Below are 26,917 nucleotides of genomic sequence, written 5' to 3' on the forward strand. Positions count from 1 at the left end.
AGAGACTCCTTGTACCATCCAAATTAATATATATGTAATGCTACATGCACGTCATCTATCAGCAATGTTCTGTACATGTTAAAGTTCAGGATGGTTTATTGTTATTGATGAGCGAGTATACTCGTTATTCGGGTTTTCCCAAGCATGCTCGGGTGTCCTCTGAGTATTTTGGCGTGTTCGGAGATTTAGTTTTTGTCGTCTCATCTGCATGATTTGCGACTGCTAGACAGGCTGAATACATGTGGGAATTCCCTATCTACAAGTCGCAAATCATGCAGATGAGATGACGAAAACTAAATCTTCGAGCACGCCAAAATACTCGGAGGATACCCGAGCATGCTTGGGAAAACCCGAGCAACGAGTATACTCGCTCATCACTATTGTGTGTGAGAATCGCCGTCTGTCGTAAGCAATACATCAGTCATATCCATCTTATTAAGGGTAGTTTCACACGTCCAGATAATTCCGGTACCGGAAAAACCGGTACCGGAGCTATCCGTGTGCGTGTGTCCGTATGCATACGGAGGTCATCCGTGTGACATCCGTGTGCTGTCCGCATGCTGTCCGTGTCCGTGTTTTTGAAATATTATTTTCAATGTTAACCCTTTGCCTTTTAAAAACGCACACGGATCGCACACGGACAGCACACGGACAGCATCCGTGTGCGGTGCGTGTTTACACGGACCCATTGACTTGTATGGGTCCTTGTGATCCTTGCTGTTGCACAAAAACCGACATGTCAGCGTGTTTTGCACACGGACACACGGTCCGTGAAAACACGCTGACATCTGCATAGACACATTCATTAGAATGTGTCTACGTGTGTCAGTGTCTCCGTTACGTGAGAAAACTGTCACTACACGTACCGGAGATACTGACGTGTGAAACTGCCCTAAGAGAGAGTGCAGCTATTCATTACAGTCATTTCTATGCCAGGACAATACATTACTAGTTTTTAGCACAGCCTGAAGTTATGGGGCTGTAGATGACCAGACATATAAAGGTAACAGTTCACTCTTAAATGTTTGTTAACACTAATTGATATTGCTAAGGTCCTTCATTTGTAAGATTTGTTGTGTATCTCCTTACCCAAACCTGCAACGAGGAAGCAGGACATCCCCTGTTGCTTCATTTTAAGCTAACATTGCTATGATGGCAGATGCAAAAATGAGCTCAATGTACATAGGTGACGAAGAATGGGATAACTTGGACAGGACTTCTTCCAATGGTCCCCATCGCATCTACCTTGGTTATCTCCTATCATATATATCCCAGATTAATGATTTCATTAGCTGTAAAAGTTAAAGGCTCCGATCAAAACCCTTAATAGGGTCATTCCAAGTCTTTCCCTGCCATATCAGGAGGTTTGAGACCCTATTAACATGTCGCTTGTCATCAGATTCTCTTAAGGTATCTGCAAGTACTGTGCATCTGTCCTATTCTTATTATTAGGCTAAACATATAATACCTGTCAGATGGGCACGAAACCTGGCAAGCGGGTTATGGATACCTTGTCAGTTGCACATTTAATCTCCCTATGCTGAAGTGAGAAGCTCTGGAACCCCCCCAGTATCCATACAGTTATTAAAAGAAAATTGCTAAGATATGCTCCCAATGTCCAATCAATGGGGTGACCCCCTTCTAAGTGCTAAAAAAGCAATATGACACTTTTTCTCTTCCTGCTCCACCAGTCATATTTGGGAGTTCAGCCCATCATGTACTGGCTGGAAAAAGCAAAGTCTCCCTTTGCTGCAAATTTCCTTTAGCAGCTGGTAAGGGGCATAGAGGTACCCCAACGCTTGGAAAGTGATGACATATACTAGCGATATCCTTGTTTGAGAAAACTGTGAAAAACGTTCTAACATCAGATACCGGTCAAGCTGCCGCAGGTCCTTGCGTGTTAGACCCACACGTAATGGACTTTGGAGGTCTTAGGTTGCAGCCAGACAGCTGTATAAATCGGAGCACAGTGCACAGACTGGCCGGTGGCTCTCCAGACCTGAGCGCGATGGCTTCTTGTATTTGTATGCAGCTGCCACGCTCGGGTCGGGAGAGACACCGGCCAGTCTGCGCTTTGATTTATACGGCGGTGTGGCTTTTCCCTCAGGCACATTTCCATGTACTGATACTGGTGACGCTACTAACAATTCACCTATGACTTCAATCTTTGTATGCTATCGCAAATCACAGCCATCTGAACGTCACAAATGTGATAGTCTGGGAAAGCATGGCTGAATCGATTTGGATGTTCTGTATGAATTAACATGCAATGTATTTTTTTACGAATCTGCCGTCTCATAAGTTTCATCAATTTGTGTATGAAAAGTGCCCCATCTCAACATGGTAATTGCACCCATTAAGGATAAGTTGGTGTATGCAGTTTTACCAAATTGCAGTAACAGTAACCATATTATAATTTTATTACCTATCCACAGCATGCTGTGTGTGGCTACGACATTGGCATCATGTGCACCCATACAAGTCTACGGGTGAGTGTAAAACACTGGCGTGCACTTAGATGTCATTTAAGTGCAGTTCGATTACCGCTGACCGAGAGAATGGAGAAATTGCATTCTCCGTCTTCTTCGAACCTGTGGTACAATTCTTTCATGCCAGAAAATTGGACCACAGAAAATTGACACTTGGCTCAAAGTGTCATTGCCATAATCGATCTGAACAGAGAATCATCGCTCGTGTGACTGTCTAACTGGCAAATATAGCGACCATTAGATAAGTTGTGGATGCCTTTAAGATGTCACTCTTCAAGTACAAAAACTTATAATTTTCCATAAGGCTTCAGGTTTGCTAATTAAAAACATAGTTTAATACTTGACTATCCAATTAGTTTATGATTGTCGGGAGACCAACCTCATGGCCTAACATCAATCCTGAGGATAAAGTGGCCACAGTGCAGAGTAAATCAATTGATCGGCGTCGGTAGCTGCCTCCTTTAGGTCTTATTTAGACGGTGTATCACTGTCTGAATGTATACTGCAATGCATGAACTGACCGCAAGTCTCTTGACCGCCAACTCAATACCCTCATACTGTATATGCCTATGAGGCTGTGGAATTTGGGTCAGGAAATCCATGGCCATTCCTTGCATCCTGATTCATATTCGGACCATGATACACAGACATCTGATTTCGGCCTTAGGCCGGGGTCACACTAGCAAAGAATACGGACGAGTGTGAGGCGTTAAAAGCACGCATTACACACGGACCAATGCTTCTCTATGGGTTTGCTCCCAACAGCCGTATATTTCTCGGGCGTATTCTACGGTCCGTGCCAATCGCAGCATGCTGCGATTGTCAGCGTACTACGCCCGTAGTACGCCAATGCAAGTCTATGGGTGCGCAAAAAATACGGATTACACACGGACCACACATGTGACTTGCGAGAAATACGCACCCGGTGTCTTTTAGAAAAGCCGGCAATTCAGTGCGCTATACAGTAAACTCACACATAAAAAAAAAACATGAAATGAAATGCTTTACTGAATGTAAACCATGTGTCATTTCATGTCGGGTTGGGGAAGGATTTGATAGAAGCCGGCAATTTAATTAGCGGCTATTCTGTTATGAAGAACTCTGTGAAGTATAAATATATATATATATATATATATATATATATATGTTTGTCACAATGACATGTATGTATATATATATATATATAATATATAAAGCTCAAAGTGTGTATGTGTGTGTGTGTGTGTGTGTGTGTGTGTGTGTGTATGTATATGTGTGTATGTCCGGGATAGGCATCCGCACCATCGCAGCTACAGCCACAAAATTTGGCACAGTCACACGTCTGGACCCCGAGAGCGTCCTAAGGCTGTGTGCACACGCTGCGGATTTTGCTGCGGTTCCGCAGCGGTTTTGGCCGCTGCGGACCCGCAGCAGTTTTTGCTGCGGTGTACAGTACCATGATTCCCTATGGGAATCAAAAACCGCAGTGCAGACGGTGCGGAATTTTCCGCGCGGATTATCTGCGGTTTTCAATCCGCAGAAAGAATTGACATGTCAATTCCTTCTGCGGATTCTCCTGCGGTTTGCATCTCCTCTATTGAGGAGATGAAAAACCGCAGGGCAAAACCGCAGAGCAATCCGCAGGTAAAACCGCAGGTCTTTTGACCTGCGGTTTCACCTGCGGATTTTACAAAATCCGCGCGGATGAATCCGCACCTAATCCGCAGCGTGTGCACACAGCCTTAGCTATGTTGTGAGGCGAAGTTTTAACCCCGCGCGTTCCAATTCACCAAACAATTTTGCCCCTATCTACATACTGTGGGGAAAAGTGTGTGCGCGTCAAGCCCCGCCCCTCATTATGATGTCACAATGCCCCTATTTGCATACTGGGGAAGCAGTGTGTGCGTGTCAAGCCCCGCCCCTCATTATGTCGTCACAATGGTTGCCATGGCGACGCTGATGTCATCAAAGGTTGCAAGCCCTGCCGCCGCTCATTATGATGTCATAATGGTTGACTATGGATTGGAGGATGTGTGATGAGTATATGGGCACCGGACTATGGGATGGAGGATATGTATGACGGGTATATGGGCACGGGACTATGGGATGGCGGATATGTATGATGGGTATATGGGCACGGGACTATGGAATGGCGGATATGTATATGGGCACGGGACTATGGGATGGAGGATATGTATGATGGGTATATGGGCACGGGACTATGGGATGGCGGATATGTATATGGGCACGGGACTATGGGATGGAGGATGTGTGATGGGTATATGGGCACTGGACTATGAGATGGAGGATATGTATGACGGGTATATGGGCATGGGACGGCGGATATGTATATGGGCACGGGACTATGGGATGGAGGATATGTATGATGGGTATATGGGCATGGGACTATGAGATGGCGGATATGTATGATGGGCATATGGGCACGGGACTATGGGATGGAGGATATGTATGATGGGTATATGGGCACGGGACTATGAGATGAAGGATGTGTGATGGGTATATGGGCACTCGACTATGGGATGGCGAATATGTATGATGGGTATATGGGCATGGGACTATGGGATCGTGGATATGTATGATGGGTATATGGGCACGGGCCTATGGGATGGAGGATATGTATGATGGGTATATGGGCATGGGACTATGGGATGGAGGATGTGTGATGGGTATATGGGCACTCGACTATGGGATGGAGGATATGTATGATGGGTATATGGGCATGGGCCTATGGGATCGTGGATATGTATGATGGGTATATGGGCACGGGACTATGGGATGGAGTATGTGTGATGGGTATATGGGCACTCGACTATGGGATGGAGGATATGTATGATGGGTATATGGGCACGGGCCTATGGGATCGTGGATATGTATGATGGGTATATGGGCACGGGACTATGGGAGGGAGGATATGTATGATGGGTATATGGGCATGGGACTATGAGATGAAGGATGTGTGATGGGTATATGGGCACTCGACTATGGGATGGAGGATATGTATGATGGGTATATGGGCACGGGCCTATGGGATCGTGGATATGTATGATGGGTATATGGGCACGGGACTATGGGATGGAGGATAATTATAATTTTCTATAACTAACCACAGTTACTATGCCCGGGCAGCGCCGGGCTCTTCAGCTAGTATATATATATATATGCATTCTATGTGTCTATATCTATTATTTAGTTTCTGTTAGAAACCCTGTCATAGGGCTCCATTATATGTCCATTTTGCAAGGCGGGGAGAAAATCTCGCCATACGGATTGCATACGGATGCCATACGGATTACATACGGATGCTGACATGCGCAAAATACGCAACCACACCTTGCTTACAGATGACATACGGAGCACTGTTTAGGGGCCATTCATCTGTATTACGCCTGTAAACTACGGACCGTATTTTGCGTCGGTTAGTGTGACCCCGGCCTTATAGCTGGATGCAAGGAAATACCGTAAAGGGACAAGGCACTGATTTATGCTGCTGTCCTTTCAACCTTAGGATTAGTGGGTGTCTCAGAGGTCAGAGTCCCACAAATAATAATAAAAACCTAACGTATACTTACTAAATGCAGTCACTATATGAGACGGGAATACCCCATAACAATATATTTTTTTTTCTCCAACTTTCCTTCCTTTCCTATATATCAAAGAGAATCAAACCAAACAAATCATACAAGTGCAAATTTACCAACACATGTAACACATTTAGTATAGTATTTGTATTGTATGTTGATCTGCAGCTGGTTAGTGTAATCTCTTTTTGCCTAAGTCAATGTAGTTTGCATAGACAAATGTATAAGACAAACAATAGAGTCAGTAAACTTAAAAGTCACATCTGCAATAGCATATAAAAAATTTTTTAAGGCAAGAATAAAAATATGAAGAATACTCCCAAGAGATAAAAACCCACTATGTTATGTGTAAAGGAAAAACATTGACGGTCGGTGCATGAATCTATGGTGTTTGAACTTTACCATCAGCCATTTAAAGGTTTATTTCCCAATTCAAAATGTGGTCTTATAATAATGTACGCATATATTTTGTTTCAGTGTAACCTATTTTTAAATCCGTTCCATTTTTCTAATATCACCCCTTTTAGGCTATGTGCCCACGTAGCGATTTTCAAGCGATTTTTTTCCTGAGCAGAAACGCATGCCCTTGCCAGGGAAATCGCATGCGCTTTTTGACACGCGTTTTTGACGCGATTGTCAAGCGTTTTGACATGCGTTTTCCCATGCGTTTTTGCGCATATAATTGATGGTATGCGGAATCGCGGGCGATTCCGCAAAATTAATGAACATGCTGCGTTTTTTACCGCTAAGCGATTCCGCAGCGGTAAAAAACGCACCATTGGCACAACATGTGCATTTTCTATTACAAATGCATGGAACGCTTATTTTAAGCGTTTCCACGGCAGAATCGCGCGTTAAAAAACGCCGCAGAAATACTTAAAAGTCGCTACGTGGGCACACAGCCTAAAGATGACCCTCCAGGCTCTACTGTATTTACCTTCCTGTTGCAATTGGAACCATCCTGTATTTCCAGGGGCCTTGATCTATCCTGTGCAGTGCAGTTTCTCAGTATAGCCATGCTGTATCTAAAACAGAGCTTTTAAGAGTAATGATGAACTACAGGTTCAGCTGTATAAATAGGGGGCAGAAACTATAGATCTACCGCAGGATGGAGCTCTGTATGGAGAGGATATACTTCAGGATGGGCTGTATAAAGAGGGGACAGAAAGGATAGATCTGCAGCATGGGGCTCTGTATGCAGAGGATATAATGCAGGATGGGCTGTATAAAGAGGGGACAGAAAGGATAGATCTACTGCAGGATGGGGCTCTGTATGGAGAGGATATAATGCTGGAGAGGGCTGTATAGAGAGGCTGAGACTAATTGATTTGTGCTTGTTGCCTGCTGCTGAGAGACCAGTGATGTGAAACCGCAAATGCTATCTATTGATGCATATAAAAGAGGATTATCTTCTGTCTTCGGCATCAATATAGTTCCATTTGCAGTTTCACAAGACTGATAAGTCAGCAGCAGGCAACAAACACAGCTCTGCATTGCCAATGCAGAGGATGGCAGGAGAATTGAGCTCTGCTAGAACCAGCTAATGATAAAAATGCACTCCAGCTATACTGATGTAGATAACATAAGATAGAATTGGTCACTGTACAGGAGCAGAGAGTGCGCAGAAATATGAGGTAAAACACTCAGTAATGGGGCTAGTCCAGGAGCACACAGGAGGGGAGAGGGGGCTGCAGCATTGAGGAGAAGCAAGTGCTGCTGGAACATGTAGATTTAACAGAAAAGCATAGGACTGCCCAGTCTGCTATGTGAAGCTGGATGAACAGAGGGGCAGATAGAAATGAAAAAGGCACAAAAGTACAAGAAGAAAATGTTATATTTGACTTAGTATGTCTACTAACAATAAGTGTGCTTTTACTGTGCTTTGTGAAAAATAATGTCATTGTGGGAATAACCCTTTAAGTACCTTTTCTTTCATTGTCAGGTTTTTTTTTCTGGGGTGTTCCATAAATGTTACTCTTCATAACAGAACTTTAGACCACTCTTAAAACTCCTTTTTTATTTTATTTTTTATACATATCTCTAGGTCCAACATTACTTTTTCTCTTTTTTGATAGGGGTAGAGTTCCATTTTTCTCAAGCAGTGTTTGATTATTCAACTTAATTTGTGTTCTTTTCTAATTGCAGAAGCAAAGTTTTTGGTTCTAGCCAACTTTAAGAGAACCAGTCACTTGCCGTAAATATGTAATTATTTTTTTTTTACCTGGCATAAGGGTTGTTCTCATGAATCTGGTGATGTTTTTCTTTGGTTCCTGTGCCTCTCTGTTCTTGATATATACCCCTCTTGATGCTGTATGTAAATCTAGTCGTCTTAGACAAGTGGGCATGGTCCTTATGAAGACGCCCACAGAGAATCTTGAGGACCACACCTACTTGTCAAAATAGACAAGATTTACACACAGGAAAGAGGGTGCATATCTCAGGAAGGAGGAGTCACGGCAACAATAGCAAAACATTGTCTGACTCCGGAGAGCAGCGGCATTTACAGTGTGTAAAAAATAATACATATTAATGGCAAATGACAGATTTTCCCTTATTTTTTTGGTTTACTGGCTGGTATATTTACTTGTTTTAAGGACCATTATGCTGCGAGGAAGTAACAAGTCTCCATCATTTTACCCTCTTCCAGGCGGGCAACAGAACAGTGCTGGGAGGCAGCTGCCTGGCATTGAGCATAACTAGTAGGGACTTTACAAAACTTTCTGGGTCATGGTTGAGTGCCTAGGTAGTTTCTCTACAAGTGCTGCCTGCGTAGGAGCCAAAAATGTTGCTCTATCCTAAAAGAGGAGTATTTTTGAGGTTTCCCTGTATATACGAAGCAAATAAATCAAGTTTGTGCTCTCATAGGTTTCCTTTACGAGTTTAATCACATCATATGCTGCCTTTTGGCTGTTGAGTAGAGATGGTTATGTTTAGCGCAGAAAACAGTCTTTGTCGTGAAACCTACTTCCATGGTTTATGTCTTTTCAGTTCTGCTGGATAATACTACAGAATATAGCAGATGTAGTAGAGGTGTAACAGAGGCTCTGCAATAGGAATGTAAGTGTGAGGAACCATGTTGTTTACCAAGTGTAATGTGAAGATATACGATGTCTTTGTACGTTCACGTTGACTTTTTTTTTTTTATTTTAATTTGTGCCAAGTTTACGGTTTGCATTACTCTGTAGCAACATTCCCTGTTAAAGAGGAAATGTCAGATTTAAATAGAAGAATTTGCAAAAAAAAAAAATGTATCCAGTGATAGAAATTTTTCACATATGCTTGTGATTCTGGCTTAGGCCTGGGTCAGACTTGCAAGTGTGATGCGAGAAACTCGCGCATCGGGACCGGATTGTGCGGCTGCATAGAAATACATGCAGCCGCACACTCCGGTCTGCGTGCTGGCGGCAGTGCCGGGTATTGAGGCGAATTTCTCGGAAGTGTGACCCCGGCCAGAAGTTGTTCACTACTTGGATAACTTCTTCTCATACCCCTCGCTTGGCCCCGATAAAATTAAGAAGCTTTTACTCACCTCCTGTGCTGGCGCAGTTCCCACGTGTCAGCACTCACTGTCCCCGTGGCTCCTGTGCTGTTATTATGACAGGTGACCCCAGCACCCAATTGAATATGAAGAGGACGTCAGATCAGTTGTAACCCTGGCTTCCTCTTCCTGTTCGATTTGTCCAAAGGCGGAGACAGTAACGCCAGCACTGATTGGGCGCCAGGGGTCACATGTCGCAACAATCACACGAGATCCCCAAGACTGCAAGTGCTGACACCAGCATAGGAGGGGAGTGTAGATTTTTTTTTTTATTTTATCGGGGCCACACATTTAGATCAAGAAGAGGTTGTCCAAGTAAGGGTCAACCCCTATCAGTGCAAGGCTCAGGATTAGATGTTGGTCTCGTGATTACTATGTGCTTGGGATGGTCTTTTTCACATCAGTAGGGGCTCATTGAGACATCCGTGAAGCACGGTCTAAGGCCTGTTTCACACTTCCGTTTTTTCAAATCCGTCAAAATCCGTTGGTTTCCGTAAAAAAACGGATCCGCCATTTTTTTGCAGGATCCGTTTTTGTCCCATAGCGGTTACCGCGGATCCGTCAAAAAACGGATCCTTTTTTTAAAAAACGGATCCGTTTGCATCCGTTTCCGTCAAAAAAACGGAAACGGATCCGTTTGGCGGACACAAAAACGGAAGTGTGAAACAGGCCTTAGTATGAACCACGATGTACGCACTAGCCAGCGGTTCTTTCGAATTTAGCAGTCACATATATGCCTATGAGGCTGTCAAGTTCGGGCCAGGAGAACCTCGGCCGGTCTGCCCATACTTGTACCGTACTTCACGGACTTCTAAATTTGGCTTAAGATCTAAATTTAGCCCATTTTCTAATGATCATCACACTACCACCCCTTGGTTTGAGACCACTCATCTAAACACACATGGAAAGAAAATAAATATCATGAATAGTACGTTTGCACCTAAATTACATACATAGGACTAAAGCCCCAAAGTAGATAGTGGAGATCATATGCCACAGATACATTTGTGGTTTTACCTCCAGCTGTCTTCATAACTACATCTCCCAGCAGCTGCTTCAACAAACAATTTAAAACTGACATTTCCTTGATTGATTTTAACTGGAGCGACAGTGAAACTTTTTGACATAGAAATCAAAGGCATAAACATGTATCTCATGGACAGCGTTTTACTGAATTTCATTTTACGGATACACATTTGTTGTATAGAACATCTCATGAATTGCTTTGTATACATTTTGTAAAAAAATATTTATAAAATGTTTTGTAAAAAAAAAAAAAAGATCACAAATTGCAGTTTATTTTGTTATGTTGGGTAAATAGTGTTTCATGAAGCAACTTGTAAATATATAATGACGTCCATGGTTAGAACTGTCTGGCTGTAAATGACACATTAAAATCATCGCTGCAATACAACCAAAGACTGCGGGAAAAAGGTCCAGATGTGACTGTCTTATTAATCAGAATAGTGGTGTTGTGTGTGTGTGTGTGACACCTATCTATCTATCTGTCTGTCTGTCTGTCTGTCTGTCTGTCTGTCTGTCTAGACAAAAAAAAAGAACAGCAACTCCTAGTGTGCACATTAGCAAGCTGCAAAAACTGCACAATGTAGAGAAATAGAATACAGCAACACATGTACATGAATCTAGGCCATGTGAAAACACAGAAAAACATTAAAACCATTCAATTTAGATACAAAATTTTTTTTACTTACAGTAAGATGAAAATGAAGGTTTTTAGTGAACAAATTGGCCAATTCATGTAAGCCCATCAACCATGGCAAGGTGACCTCCCCCTGATGGGTCCCTGCTCTACCATACATTAGCCACTTCTGGACCACCAGCCTACAATTTTGGACAAACATGTCACTACCGGGCTAAAGCTGGAGTCACACATAGCAATCTCGCTAGCGAGATCGCTGCTGAGTCACAACTTTTGTGACGTAACAGCGATCTCACCAGTGAGATCGCTGTGTGTGACAGCGATCAGCGAGCGGCCGCACTGCCGGGATCGCTGTAAGAAACCTCTGGACATTTTTTTTCGTCGCTGGTCTCCCGCTGGCCAGCATGCATCGCTGCGTCTGACAGGAGGGAGACCAGCGATCAGCTGTAAAAAATAATAAAAAAAATATTGTTATTCTCACCTTCCGACGTCCCGCGCAGCATTCCTCTCTACACGCTCCGGTCCCAGTGATCCTTTGCACGAATGACCGCGAGACTTCGCGCTCCCGAGAGACCGTGACTCTCTTGGTCATTCTCGCAAAGGATTACTGAGACCGGAGCGTGGAGAGAGGCGGGAAGGCTGCGCGGGACGTTGGAAGGTGAGAATAACAATATTTTTTATTTTAATTCTATTTTTTACAGCGACGCCGGGCGCTCGGCATCGCTGTGCTGATAGCCGGTGAAGCTGTCTGTGTGACAGCTCACCAGCGATCACATAGTGACTTACCAGCGATCCTGACACCTTAATATCGATGTCGGTATCGCTGGTAAGTCGCTATGTGTGACTCCAGCTTAAGCCTACAATTTATGGGCAGGTAGAGCTGATTGCGGCCACCTGCAATGCCAATGGGAGGGGTGCAAGATCAGGCTGGAGGCAGCTAGCATCCAGCAACTAAATAGACAAAAAAAAAACAACCAGCAGGTCCTAGTGTGAACACGTGCAAGCTGCAAAATTGCACAATATAGACAAAAAGAATACAGCAGCAGATGTGCATGAATCTAGGCCATGTGAAAACACATAAAAACATTAAAACCATTCAAACTATCTATCTATCTATCTATCTATCTACTATATCTATCTATTATCTCTATCTGTCTATCATCTATATATCTATCTATCTACGAGTATCTGTCTACCTAATCTATCTATCTTACAAGGACTGTTTTTAGTTTTCAGTCTCATTCACATGGTAGTATTCTGCTCAGTATTGCAAGCCAAAAAGTAAAAGTATAACATAAACTGAGAAAAACTGTAACAGGATGATTCAAGCTTCCTATTTTATGCTCAGCTCCTGGTTTTGGCTTCCAATATTGGTGCAGAATACTGTTGGGTGGTGCAAAATACTGTTGGGTGAATGACATCTTAAAGGGTTATTCCCAAAATCGCAAGAATGGAGCAGAGGTCGAACTTGCGCACCCTAGTTTAACTCAAGACGGCGCTATCAGAACTCTGTTCCCACGATTGATGTGGGTCCCAACAGATGGACCTTCAACAATACATAAAGGTATTATTATTTTGGCTTGCTTATATACAGCCATCATTTTTTACAGCGCTAAATTCCCTATCAGCATGTCTCTGGAGTGCGATAGGAAACCGGAGAACCCGGAGGAAACCCACGCAAACATGGGGAGAACATACAAACTCTTTGCAGTTGTTGTCCTTGGTGGGATTTGAACCCAGAACGGCAGTGCTATAGCAAAATACTAACCACTGAGCCACTATGCTACCCACTGTACAGTGCTAAACACTGAGCCACTCACATACCCATTCCTTCGTGTCCACAAGAGAAAAGCTGCCACCAGAAGAGCCTTACTGTGTTTTTTCCCTTTTAGGCATTGAATACATGCACGCTTAGCTGATTTGAACATGCATGTATACAGGGAGGCAGGACGGTATTGCTGTTACATCAACAGTATGTCTATGGATTGCTTTACTGCAAAATGTGTAGTAAAAAATAAATTGGTGTACCTCTCCCAAAAATTATAAACAGAGACTGGAAAATTCCATGCAGCGTCCCTATAACTGAGCTATACAGCCGATGTTCAACGCATCATTGTAGTACCTATCTTATTTATGAATCTTTCTTCCAGAAAAGGCATTAAATTATGATATATTCAAGCAAGCAGCCTTGAGATGGGAACATTTGTAAGCTACTCCTTACACCAGATAAATCTCCTCAAAAGTACCGTATCTCTCAAGAGCTTCTTCTAACTGGGGACATGAACATTAATGGGGTATTCCCATCTTCAAGATCCTATCCCAATATGTAGTAGGTGTAATAATATTATTAGCAAATACCTCCAATTAGAAATGTAGTATAGTTCTTGTGATTCGCTATGTTGCATACCCCATGTGCAGGGCATTGCAGTAGCTTAGGCATCCATGGTTACGACCACTCCTATGGTGACAGTTAGTCAGTTATTGGTCGTAACCATGGATACCTAAGCTACTGCAATGCCTGGACATGAGGTAAGCGACATAGCGAATCAGAAGAACTGTACTACATGTCTAATTGGAGGTATTTGCTAATATTATTATCACACCAACTAAATACTGAAATAGGATCTTTAAAGAAATTCTGCTAGGGTAACCTAACGGAGTCAGTTTTTCCCATACGTCCGGTGCTGTGTAGGTACGTTATCTGCGTCAATATGTATGTAATGTGTAGACATAATATCCCTCATGTCACAAATATAAGAGACTGAAAATGCCAAGTAGTGACTACAGTGATTTAGTAGAGGCGTCATCATTTCGCAGTAGAGATTTGGAGTGTAACAATAGGTGAGTTTATACAAACTTTTTTTTTTTAAATGTAATTTTTATGCAGTTTTGGGTAACAAAATGTAAAATTTGTGATGCAGATGTCATGAGATTGTTTGCCAGGGCTGATATATTTCCGACCAAGGAATATCTTAAAGGGAATCTGTCACCACGTGTGTGCCACCTAATCTGAGAGCAGCGTAATGTAGGGGCTGTGAGGTAGCGCTGTCATTTACTTGGGGAATTCTCGCTTGGCAGCGAACAAAACACATCCGGCACGGGATTTCCATTAAACATAGCAGTCCCTGTGGTTTATTATGCAGCATAAATCGACAGAAGCAATCAACAAAACTTCACATAAACAGCACAGCGTCCATTATAGCTTCCCACTGTAAACCCAGTGTTCACACAGGTTCCATGCTGCATATCACTCCAGGGAACTTTCAGGCTCTGGCAGCCATTACACACAGCCACACACAGGCTGTTAGCCAGGAGACAATCCTGTGCACGGGACCTTCCGCTCTGGACCAACCAGGTCCCTGCATTCACCCCTTGTGACTCACCCTGGCCACATTATATCGTTCATAGCCACGCCCACTGGGTCACATGACTCTGACCTCATCACAGGTCCTTCAGGCATTTTCACACAATTTACAACCGTGCTTTAAACACACACACCTGGGTGGGTTTGTAGGTAACCAGGTCCCCCCAACTCTCTAGTTACCTGGAGACTTCTCCCTTATACTTTGAAACAACACCTCAGCAATATCATTGCTGATCAATACGCATACCTAAGTCTCCACCTTAAGGCCACCCACCTTGAGATGCATAACCATCCTTCAGGATTCTGCCACTCATCCGTTCTCTTGGGACATCCACACAGTGCCCCCTAGTGGCCACAGTGGTTGCTACACCACATACCTCGCCCCTCTGTTCAAACTTGTGGGGTTGAACACACATTACATCAGGCTCTCGAGACCGGGCACTCATCACACCTTGACCCACAGGTCGAGAGAACCTTTTCCAACTGTCATACAGCCTCCTCTCTACGTTAGGCCTCCCCCGCCCCCAGCGGTCAGAATATCGGTCCTGCTCCAGTTACAGTCTGTCTGCGTCATCAGACACTGTCTAGTCACCACCTTCCTCTCTCTGTTTGTTCCGTTCCCCGACCAGCTCCCCCAGTTGGTACGGTCATCCGTCCTACTTGAGTCTACTGTCTGGCCTGAGTCTGACCCACTCAGCATCTCAAAGGAACTAATGTCTCTCAGCCTCATACGGCCCGTCGAACTGCCACTCACTGACATTCTTCGGCCACCTGCCCTGTCACTTCTTGGTGGAACCCTTCGGATGCTTACATCTTGTTGGGTTGGAGGCGGCCGCCACCTGGTATTCCGTACTTCTTTATTAATTCGCCGGCGGTCCTGCCTCAACTGCTCAATCTCTTGCAGGTACCCCACTCGATACTCCAAGAGCATCCGAAAGTCTCTCAGGCTCTCCACGGAGCCAACCACGAGGATGGGAATCCTACCCACTTCACTAGATACTTGCTCTTCATCATCAGGAGGGATCCTCACTCTCACCACACCGGAGATATTCACAAGGTCTTGCATTACCTTCCCAGATCTTCCAATGATTCTCCCAATCAGAGTTTTGGGTACCGGCACCACATCTTTCCGCAAATCCAGCTGATCCATAGCGTCCCTTGCTAACTCTAGGCGTCGAGCAGCCTTCACATTACTCTGCCTGACCCGCTGTTTGGTGTGGAGACATTGTAGATGCATCTCTTTCAAGACAGCTGCTCGGTTTGATGTATCTTCTCTGTCCGATACTATCACCAACTGCCGAGTCTCAGGTGCCCAGCGCACCTTACACGCTTTGACCGCTTCTTTGAAAGCCTCATGCACACCTTCCTCTGCACAGGCTTCTTGCTTGTCCTCTGGTACATCAATCACAAACTGGAAGGTTGGGGTCTTGCTCTCTTCCTGCACCGAAGGCTCTAGCTTTTCCACGGACACTTCCCTCACTGCCTTTGACCCGACCGGGTGACTTCTTCCGTTCTTAACTCAGCAACTTCACACGATTTGACCACTTCATGACCCTTTGCCACGAGAGCTACTGGCCGTTCTGTCCTGTTATCACTTGCGCTCACCCGCGGTAAGTCTTTGTTCAATTTCTCCCGCAGAAGACTTTTAACTACTCCTCTAAGTTCTTCCCTAAGGGTCTTGTTCACATTTTTCCACATTGACAGGTGACCTCTGAGCTTCAAGACTTCTTTCTCGAGCGCCTCCACTCTGTGCTCGGCCGTTTGTCTCATCACACTTTCTCGTTTGAGATGTTCCTTCACTGTCTCTTTTATTAACTGTATCTCCTGCTCTAGTTCTCTTTTGGCCAGTATGTGTTGCACCACTACTTCTTTAATCATATCGTCAAAGGCTACCCCTGGGTTAGTCCCGTCAGTCGAGTGAACCCCCCAGTTACCCTCTGACTGTCTCTACTCCCGTTATCTTCTCGATCCGGTTACCATCAGTCCGGTCACGAGTTTCAGTCAGCACAGCACTAGATTCTGTCCTAGGGGTGGCTACTGGTAATAACACGTCACAGTCACACCACATCGTGCGGTGAACCTCCAAGACACTCTCTATCCATGTGTCAGCTCTGCTCTTTTTGTTTACCACACCCATCTCATTCATACTGTGGTACCCTTCAGGTGACGTCAGGTCAGTAAATTCATCCGACGCCATTCTTTCTCTGGTCGCCCCTACGTCTGGCCTGTCCACGTTAGGGGGCATCAGCCTCTCAGTGTCTGCTAGCCCCACATCATCAAATATGACAAAGTCCCGGCACCTCTCACAGGTATGCACTAAGTTTGGTGGCATACTACCACCTTGGCACTCCCCCTTTGTCATCTCAATCAGGACTCTGTCCACCTTATAATCCACAATGACCCTGTGGACGCAGCGACCTCTGACGTTTTTCTCGGTCAGAGATAAAACGAGCGGAGTTCCTGTCAGAGTCACCTGACTCTTTGAGTCCAGCTTACCAGGGACTCCTTCCTGGTACAGCATCACGGTACACACCTGCGGCCCATCGTTATTATCCGGAAAGGATATCCCACATTCTGACCAAGACATACACACACACTGCGGTACTCCAGACATACTACTGAGTCACCCAGTGCTGTCATTCCTTCAAACTTGGCCCCTTTCTGGACAACCACCCCACTTTGGGTTGCCGCCCCCTCCCGGGACTCCACCCCTTTTCGGGATCTCCCCATGTCCGTTATACCGGTCTTCTCAGACCACAGTTCACACAACACAGTTCATGTCTTTAATGATACCACACAAGTCCTTGTTGGCACCACCACAGCTCCTGCTGTCACCGATCACCGACACCACCGGCTGCTGTTCACACACTCACAGAGGCTGGTGTCCCTGCAGCACCTGCTGCGCTGTCTTCGTGGACCCGCCGATCCACCGGAAACTGCTTGTCACCTTCATAACCCCGCCGAGTTACTGGAAGCCGCTTGTCACCTTCGTAACCCCGCCGAGTTACCGGAAGCCGCTTGTCACCTTCTTGACTCCCACTGAGCCACCGCAGGCTGAGTTGAGAAAAGAAGAAATGAAAAACACCACACAAAAAACTCAAAAACTCACGTGTCCTTTCTGTGTGCTATTCAGGACGTACCATCTCCGCCTGAGACCGTCCAACACACAGGGCGCACCGAGTGCTATTCAGGGAGCGACCCTCCTCCCAGGGTTTCCTAACACACCGGCCACACCAACACAAAACTCACGTGTCCTGTCTGTGTGCTATTCAGGATGCACAGTCTCCACCTGAGACCGTCCAACACACAGGGCGCACCGGGTGCTATTCAGGGAGCCGACCCGCTTTCCAGGGTTTCCCAACACACCGGCCTCACCAGGTCCAGGGGCTTAGCGGGTGCTATTCAGGACATCCGTCTCCGCCTGAGACTGCCCAACACTCACGCCTCACCAGGTCCAAGGTCATACCACGTGCTCCAGGTATCCGATTCTTCTCCTAGAATCTCCCAACACTGACCCTCCAGGACCTTGCTCACTGAACCCTCCAGGAACACAGTTTTTACCACTGACCCAGGTCAGTACAACCCGGTTTTCACGACCGTCACCTGCTGGCCACGCAGGTTCTCGGACCCCTCTACCGCAGAGGTATCCTAGCAAACACCAGTCTCTTTCTCCTGGGGAAACAGCCGTACTGGGCTCACCGATCCAGACAGTGCCTTATTCACTAGGCCGCCCCACGTTTCCAGAACCACTGCCGTGCAGTGGCTTCCCCGACCGTCAGCCTTCCTGGCTCAGCGTTGCCCGCACTGCAACATAGGCTTTTTTTGGAAACCGGTGCCCTTAGCAACCGACTTTGCAGTCCTCTTCCGTTGCTCCCAGCAACAAGGCTACAACAATTAGTACGACAAAATAGCCCAATACTTTATACAAAACAGATGGCAATGGCCTCACATAAGGGCCTGCCATAATCATAAATGGTTCTACTCCATAAGTAACTATATTAACCAGGAGAAACGGAGTACTTAGATCCAAAATTGTGTAAAAAAATATCAAATTTTATTAACACCAAGGTACAGAAAAAAACACATACAATAATCATAACATAATTGCATGTAAAATATGACACCAAGAGCCAGGAAAAGGGAAATGTGGAGGTAACCCATTGAGCACCATCACGCAAGGCCCACCCATTATCAATGAACCCTAAGAAAGGTACAAACAGAATGCCACTACCTACATACAAAGGCATATAGGGGTCATGACCATACTAAATATCAAAATGGTAGGGGCAAACTGAGTATAACAAAGGGAAAAAATAAATGATGGTAGTCCAGAAAGACCAGCGGTTCCATAGTAAATAGCAATGGGAACGGTTAACTGAGGAGCTCAAATGCCCCAAGCTGTGAAAAAGTTTCCATGTGGAAGTCACATATAGGGCATTGTCGCACGAAGGCCACCTACAGTGGGTAAGCCCTACCGAAGTACAGGCCAACAACTGCTACCTATATGTAACAAAGTAAATGTCACATAGCCGAGGCATATAGGATATAACAGAAAAAATGGTATAAACAGTAGCGATCCCTTGAGAAAGCGCTATCTGTAAGCGCGAAACGCGCGTCGGAGATGCTACCACAGTCTGGGGGACTTGAGCACCATTAGGTAAGTGTCCCCACCACCAGATGACCTCTTGCTATCATCGCATTATTAGCGGTTTTGGGATCGCTACTGTTTATACCATTTTTTCTGTTATATCCTATATGCCTCGGCTATGTGACATTTACTTTGTTACATATAGGTAGCAGTTGTTGGCCTGTACTTCGGTAGGGCTTACCCACTGTAGGTGGCCTTCGTGCGACAATGCCCTATATGTGACTTCCACATGGAAACTTTTTCACAGCTTGGGGCATTTGAGCTCCTCAGTTAACCGTTCCCATTGCTATTTACTATGGAACCGCTGGTCTTTCTGGACTACCATCATTCATTTTTTCCCTTTGTTATACTCAGTTTGCCCCTACCATTTTGATATTTAGTATGGTCATGACCCCTATATGCCTTTGTATGTAGGTAGTGGCATTCTGTTTGTACCTTTCTTAGGGTTCATTGATAATGGGTGGGCCTTGCGTGATGGTGCTCAATGGGTTACCTCCACATTTCCCTTTTCCTGGCTCTTGGTGTCATATTTTACATGCAATTATGTTATGATTATTGTATGTGTTTTTTTCTGTACCTTGGTGTTAATAAAATTTGATATTTTTTTACACAATTTTGGATCTAAGTACTCCGTTTCTCCTGGTTAATATAAGGCTACAACAATGTCCGTATTCTCCACCAAATGTGAGGTAGCGCTGTCATTTACTTGGGGAATTCTCGCTTGGCAGCGAACAAAACACATCCGGCACAGGTTTTCCATCAAACAGCAGTTCCTGCGGTTTATTATGCAGCATAAACCGACAGAAGCAATCAACAAAACTTCACATAAACAGCAGAGCGTCCATTATAGCTTCCCACTGTAAACCCAGTGTTCACACAGGTTTCATGCTGCAGACGTCCATATCACTCCAGGGAACTTTCAGGCTCTGGCAGCTATTACACACAGCCACACACAGGCTGTTAGCCAGGAGACAATCCTGCGCATGGGACCTTCTGCTCTGGACCAACCAGGTCCCTGCATTCACCCCTTGTGACTCACCCTGGCCACATTATATCGTTCATAGCCACGCCCACTGGGTCACATGACTGACCTCATCACAGGTCCTTCAGGCATTTTCACACTCTTTACAACTGTGCTTTAAACACACGCCCTGGGTGGGTTTGTAGGTAACCAGGCCCCACCAACTCTCTAGTTACCTGGAGACTCTCCCTTATACTTTGAAACAACACCTCAGCAATATCATTGCTGATCAATGCGCATACCTAAGTCTCCATCTCAAGGCCACCCACTTTGAGATACATAACCATCCTTCAGGATTCTGTCACTCATCCGTTCTCTTGGGACATCCACACAGCGCCCCCTAGTGGCCACAGTGGTTACTACACCACAGGGCAGAAACCCTGATTCCAGCGATGTGTCACTTACTTGGTTGCTTGCTGTAGTTTTTCTAAAATCAATGTTTTATCAGCAGGAGATTATCACTAAAGAACTACTTGGCCTGCTGCCAGGTAGGCTAACTATGCCCACAGCACTGATTGACAGCCTTCTGCCTATGCACAGAGCACACAGAAGGCTGCTAATCAGTGGTGTGGGTGGTATTATACAAAGCTCAGCATTCATAGAACTGCTAGATCTGCCACAGAGAAACCTTTTTAACTGGCAGCCCAGTAAAGTAAATCTGCTGGCAGATTCCTGTTAATGGTGAATCACACCCTGATATCTCATTAAGTGATGACATATCACAAAAGTACTCCATCACTCAATAATAATCTGACCAAGGGAACTCCATCAAACCTGAGAAGTGGACACAGCAATGTCATCTCCATTATAGTTTTTCCTTGCACAACACTAAAAGGGGCCCAGTGTTGAGCCCTGGATCAGTGGGGGTCCCAGAGATTGAGCCCCAATAATCATTAAAACGTACCTGTGATTTCTAGTGACCTATCCAAATGATTGTCTTGTGTGTACACATGAGTAACAGCACTTTCTGTTCATTATATATCTCATATCCTACATTTTATCACTAGTTTTCCTCTCAGCGGGTTCTTACTCTGATTTTCAGTTGTCTCTGAGCTACGTAGGAGACTAGTCAGTATGATGACTCCCATACACAGCACACAGAGACAAGAGTGATTCCTAATTACTAGTCTGTCCTTATGTAACTCATGTCCAGAAGAATCAACAACATGGAGAGCATTATACAGCAGTACTGAGCAGTGTAGCTGTGAATCCCGCTGTGGGGTGAAATAAACAACACAGTATCATTTTCTGTCTGTGCCTCTCTAATCCTTCCCTCTTTATAGATATGAATAGGCAGTTGTAATCTGATCCCCCAGTGAGCTACCAGTCCGTGTTGTTGTACACAAGTCATATTTTATCAGCCTTTCAATGTGAATGATTAGTTCAGTGGGGAGGAGAAGTGGCTCATAAGTGAAGAAAAAATAGCATATTTTGCTAATAAGATGTATTACAAAGACTTACTAGTGATTTATGCAAAGTGATCATGTAATTGATTTTATATTCTACAATATGCCATCACAGGTCTGCACAACATATAGAATGCAGGTCACATGGGACCCTCCGAAGGATGTGGTACGTTCCACAAAGCTACCTGGGAGAAGACACACTCTCCTTCCTAACCTCAAAAGTTTTCTCATCTCAAAGATGCAAATACATTTGTACACTGTAGTTCTGGGATACGAAAAGCACAGCTCTTGTTAGTCCTAGGCTCGACGTGCATCGGCGTGATGGGGTCATCACACTGCTGATGTCATCATACTGCTGCTGGTGCCAGGCTGCAGGAGTCAAGGTCTTTCCAGGGACACTAGAGGACAATATGGGGCAATGGGGAACATCATGAAACAATGGGGAACATCATGGAGCAATGGGGGACATTATGGTGGACATTATGGACCACTGTGGGACATTTATGGAGCTATAGGGGACATTTTAGGGCAATTTGGGCTATTAGGGGGATTGTAAAAAGGGGTATAGTATAGTGTATGGTGGGATGGACTTTCTGCAGCGAGGCAGTGTGGCGCAGATATTACATTATGGAGAAAGCCTGTGTGTGGGTGTGTGGCATTATGGAGAGGGGCTGTCAACTCCCAGCATCTCCCTATTATTCTCATGAGTATACTGCAAATTTTAGGTTCAAACAGTACAATTATATATGAGGCTGACATGACATCTCAATTGATCGCTGTACTAAGCTTGGTGCTGTGTATATGCACTGATGGTAGTTCTGTCTCTGCATTCATGTGCTGACGGTGGTTCTGACGCATTCAAGTACTGACTGTGATTCTAACTCTGCATATATGTACTGATGATGGTTCTGGTGCTGCATTTATGTGCTGATGGTGGTTCTGACACTGAATTCATGTACTGACGATGAGATTACGGTGAGAATTTTTCACGGTGATCTGCTGTGAAGTCACTGAGCTCATCACTGTCTTTTTCCCATGGTGCTGAGGTCACCGCGGTTCAGCCTTGCTGGGAATGCAGCCTCTTTGACCGGCAGTAACCACGATGATGACCGCTGCTGGTCACCGCTCGCAGCAGCTCATACACCAGTGGTTCTCATCGTGGATGGTCGCATCTTGGCACAGTCCAGGTTGAAAACTATTTATCCCCCAGACATGGATTACGGCGTGGGACAGAACAACAGGTAGGTGAGGGATATTGTTGTTGTTTTATTTTTGCTTTATTACAGAAGACGAGGGATTCAATGGAATTAGGCGTTAGGTGAGTATAACTGTGCTTGTTATTTTTAAATATAAATGGAAAACTGTGTTTTGTTTTATTTCTAATAAAATACTATTCTGGCTTTGTGTTTATTTACCAAGTAACAGTAGAATTAGTAACGTATAGATGTCTTATAGACGCCTCTCCTTTACTAAGGCGTGGGCTTGATGTCACCTGACAATACAAAGGTAACATCAACCCCACAAATATGAACCCCACTTGCCACCGCTGCATGGCAAGTGGGAAGAGCCGGGCAAAGCAACAGAATTGGCATATCTAATAGATGCGCCATGAGCTGCTATTTTTAGGCTGGAGAGTGGCATATATTAATGGCCCCTTACCAGCCTGAGAATAACCAGCTGTCAGCTTTATCAAGGCTGGTTGTCAAAAATGGGGGAACCCCATGACATTTTTTAAAATGATTTATTTAAATATTTAAAAAAATATCCTGGGGACCCCTCTATTCTTGATAAACAGTCTTGCTGAAGCTGACAGTTGAGGGTTGCAGTCCCCAGCTGTGAGTTTTGCCTGACTGGTTATAGAAAATAGAGGGGAACCCACACCGGGTTTTTCATTTATTTATTTATTTACAGTGCAGGAGTCGGCTGGTGAATACTCCCATCAGCTGCTCCTGCTATCACTGTTATTAGTGGCAGCAGGTGTAGGCTGATGGGAGTAATCAGCCGCCACCTGCTTTCATTGTTCTCACTTGAATACAACTCTCATAATTGTCCCCTGCTTCACTGATCGCCGGCAGAGCAGGGGAGAATGGTAAAATCAACATGGTCAGCAGCACTTCACAGGATGCAAACTGTATGAGGGCCGAGTGATATTGCAATTTTCCCCTTGTTTACTGATCGCCGGTAGAGCAGGGGAGAATGATGAGAGCCGCCCTCAGCACCTGGCACTGCTGCTCTCAGGCGCTGGGACGTGTCGCACAGATGACGTCCCAATGTGTCATCCATATGCACATGTGCGGAACGTTTTGCGGATAGGTAAAAAACGGACATGTCTACATGTGGGTCACACTGGCACACAGTTCATGGAAACACACTAACATGTGCACAGACCTATTCACTTGAATGGGTCTACGTGTGTAAGTGTCTCTGGTACGTGTGAAAACCGTCACCAGACGTACCGGAGACACTGACGTGTGAAAGAGCCCTTATGTCTATGTTAGAACTTAAAAATCCTCAAAGCTTAGAGTTTTGAGATTATGAAAAAAATTCAGAGAGATTCTCCTCAGTTTCTGCTCCAAAAGCTCAGTGTAAGGCCAGTTTCACACGTCATGATATTTCAGGCACTGGAAAAACCTGTACCGGAGATTTCCGTGTACGTGTGTCCATTTGTCACATCCATGTGGCATCCGTGTGCTATCCGTTTGTCCCTGCGTGTGATCCGTGTGCACCATCTGTGTATACCATCCATGTGTGATCCGTGTGCTGTCTGTGTTCTGTCTGTGTCTGTACGTACCAGAGCCTAGTATTAAAACAATTTGTTTAAATTTTAATCCTATGACTTTAAAAACGCACACAGATGGCACACAGACGCAATCCGAGTGCAGTACCTGTTTACACGGACCTATTGACTTGCATGGGTCCGTGTGATCCTTGCAGATGCACAAAAACGGACATGTCTACGTGTGAAGCACACTTACACACGGTCCGTGAGAAAACACAGATATTTGCCAATACCCATTCATTTGAATGGGTCTACGTGTGTCAGTGGTGTCAGTGTCTCCGGTACGTGTGAAAACTGTCACCACACATACTGGAGACATGATGAGTGAAAGAGGCCTAATTAAGTGTAAATAAGTGTATGTTCACATCTATTTTTTGGAGCAGAATCTTTCCAAGTCCTCCTCAAATACTCAAAACTTGGTTCTGGTGATGTAAAAATGTACTGATAGTGATTCTGGTCATGTATTCATGTAAATACCCCCTTTACATTTTTTGGGGCCCTTGGGATTGGTTCAGTATGGCACTGTAGTCAATGTTGTGCACCCCAGTGCCATCACTCACTGAGATGGGGGTGGCTCTTTAATCCTATATTTTAGATTATTGTCATTTTATTTTTTTAACATGTCACTGCCACAGGTATAATTTTGTTTAGAAATTAAAGTAACACCTAATGTTCTTGATGATGTAAGTGGAGTAAGTAGTTAACATGAATACTTTCAGTGGTCTATCCCCAAAGTGTACACATCACTTAGGCTACTTTCACACTTGCGTTTTTTTGCTGCGCGTTTTTTGCGCACACAAACGCATGAAAAAAACGCATCATGCGTTTGTGTGCATTTTTTTGCGGGTTTTGGTGCATTTTTTTAAAAAAACGCATGCTTTTTTTGCGCATACGTGCGCATTACAATGCGCACGTATGCGCACCCATAGACTTTAATGGGTGTTTTGCTGTAAAAAAACACATTGCGTGCGCATGCGTTTTTTGGGGGCAAGTCGGACTCACAAAAAATGCAACAGGATGCATTTTGTGCGCCTGAGCGCACACTGCAAAAAAACGCATGCGCATACAAACGCGTACGTGCGCATATGTATGCGCACATATGCGCACCCATGTTAAAGTATAGGGGAAAAAACGCATGCTTTTTTTGCACTAAAAAGCAGCGCAAAAAAACGCAAGTGTGAAACCAGCCTAACTTGTATTTAGTCTGACTACACTGCTGATTAGTGATGAGCATTCCGATACCGCAAGTATCGGGTATCGGCCGATATTAGCTGTATCGGAATTCCGATACTTAGTTCCGATACTTTTTTCATATCGAATACCGGAATCGGAAGTTCCCATAATGCTAGGAGCCCGCTCGATTTGATTCAGCCAATGGGGATCCTCAGAAGTGTGGGCACATCCTGTTAGGCATGTAGGCATGTTAACTACTGGCATGGCTGTGATTGGCTGCTGAAATGATGTCATGATGCACTATAAAAACCGCTGCAGCCGCCATTTCTGGTCACTCTGCTGTGAATTCAGTTAGGGACAGGCTGCTGTTGAAGACTGTGAGGGACAGTTAGAAATAGCGATCATCCAAAATATCTATTGCTCTACCCAGGCTACATAATCCACCACTGTAGCATTTTTGTAGCCCAGCAGCGCTGTTTTAATAGCTGTCTGCAAGGGCTGTGTGAGTGCAGACCCACGCTGTGTAGTGTGTCCTGCAGGCACGTCTGCTTGTAGGCCGCCCAGCGTGTGTCTCTGCCTCATACACATTTTTCTTTTATTGCTGCTTTTTTTTTCTCCTGTATAGTGTGCTTCCATACGTATCCATATACGTTGGTTGCAAACACTAAAGGAGTGGACAGCGGAGCCTTTCAGCAGCCTTTCAGTGCTATAGCCCATTTCTCTGCACAGTTTTTGGCTGTCTGATAGGTCTCTCTGTGTGTGAGTGCAGCTCACGTTGCAGTGTGTTCTATAGCCACCGCTAGCTGTAGTCCGCTCAGCGTGCGTCACTGCCTCATACATAGTCCTTTTTTTAAAGCTAATTTAGCCAGATTTTTGCTCCTATATTAGTGTGCTTCCAACCGCATCCATTGTCATTGGTTGGTTGCAAACACTATATAGGTTTAGATAGAGGAGCCTTTTTGCTGGCTTGTGCCCTTCAGGGCCAGCCAGACTAGTATCACCCTATTTTTTGGAGCCTCATCAATTGCATTGTAGGTTAGCTTCCTGCATTGTAATCGCTCCAAAAAGTTTGTGATACTATAGCTTTCAAACTTTGGTCACATCCTTTTCTCCCCCCCCCCAAAAAAAAAAGGAAATAAAGTTCACCAAACACTCCACTTTACAGTTGTCTAGGCCACATCTATCAGTCTACCAAGATGAAGAAGGCAGGGAGTAAGGCACGTGGTCGTGGCCGTGGAGTTTCAGCAGGGAGAGGACGGGG

This window comes from Dendrobates tinctorius, unplaced genomic scaffold (assembly GCF_039654945.1).
Source record: "Dendrobates tinctorius isolate UK_male_01 unplaced genomic scaffold, ASM3965494v1 ptg000201l, whole genome shotgun sequence".
Lineage (NCBI taxonomy): Eukaryota > Metazoa > Chordata > Amphibia > Anura > Dendrobatidae > Dendrobates > Dendrobates tinctorius.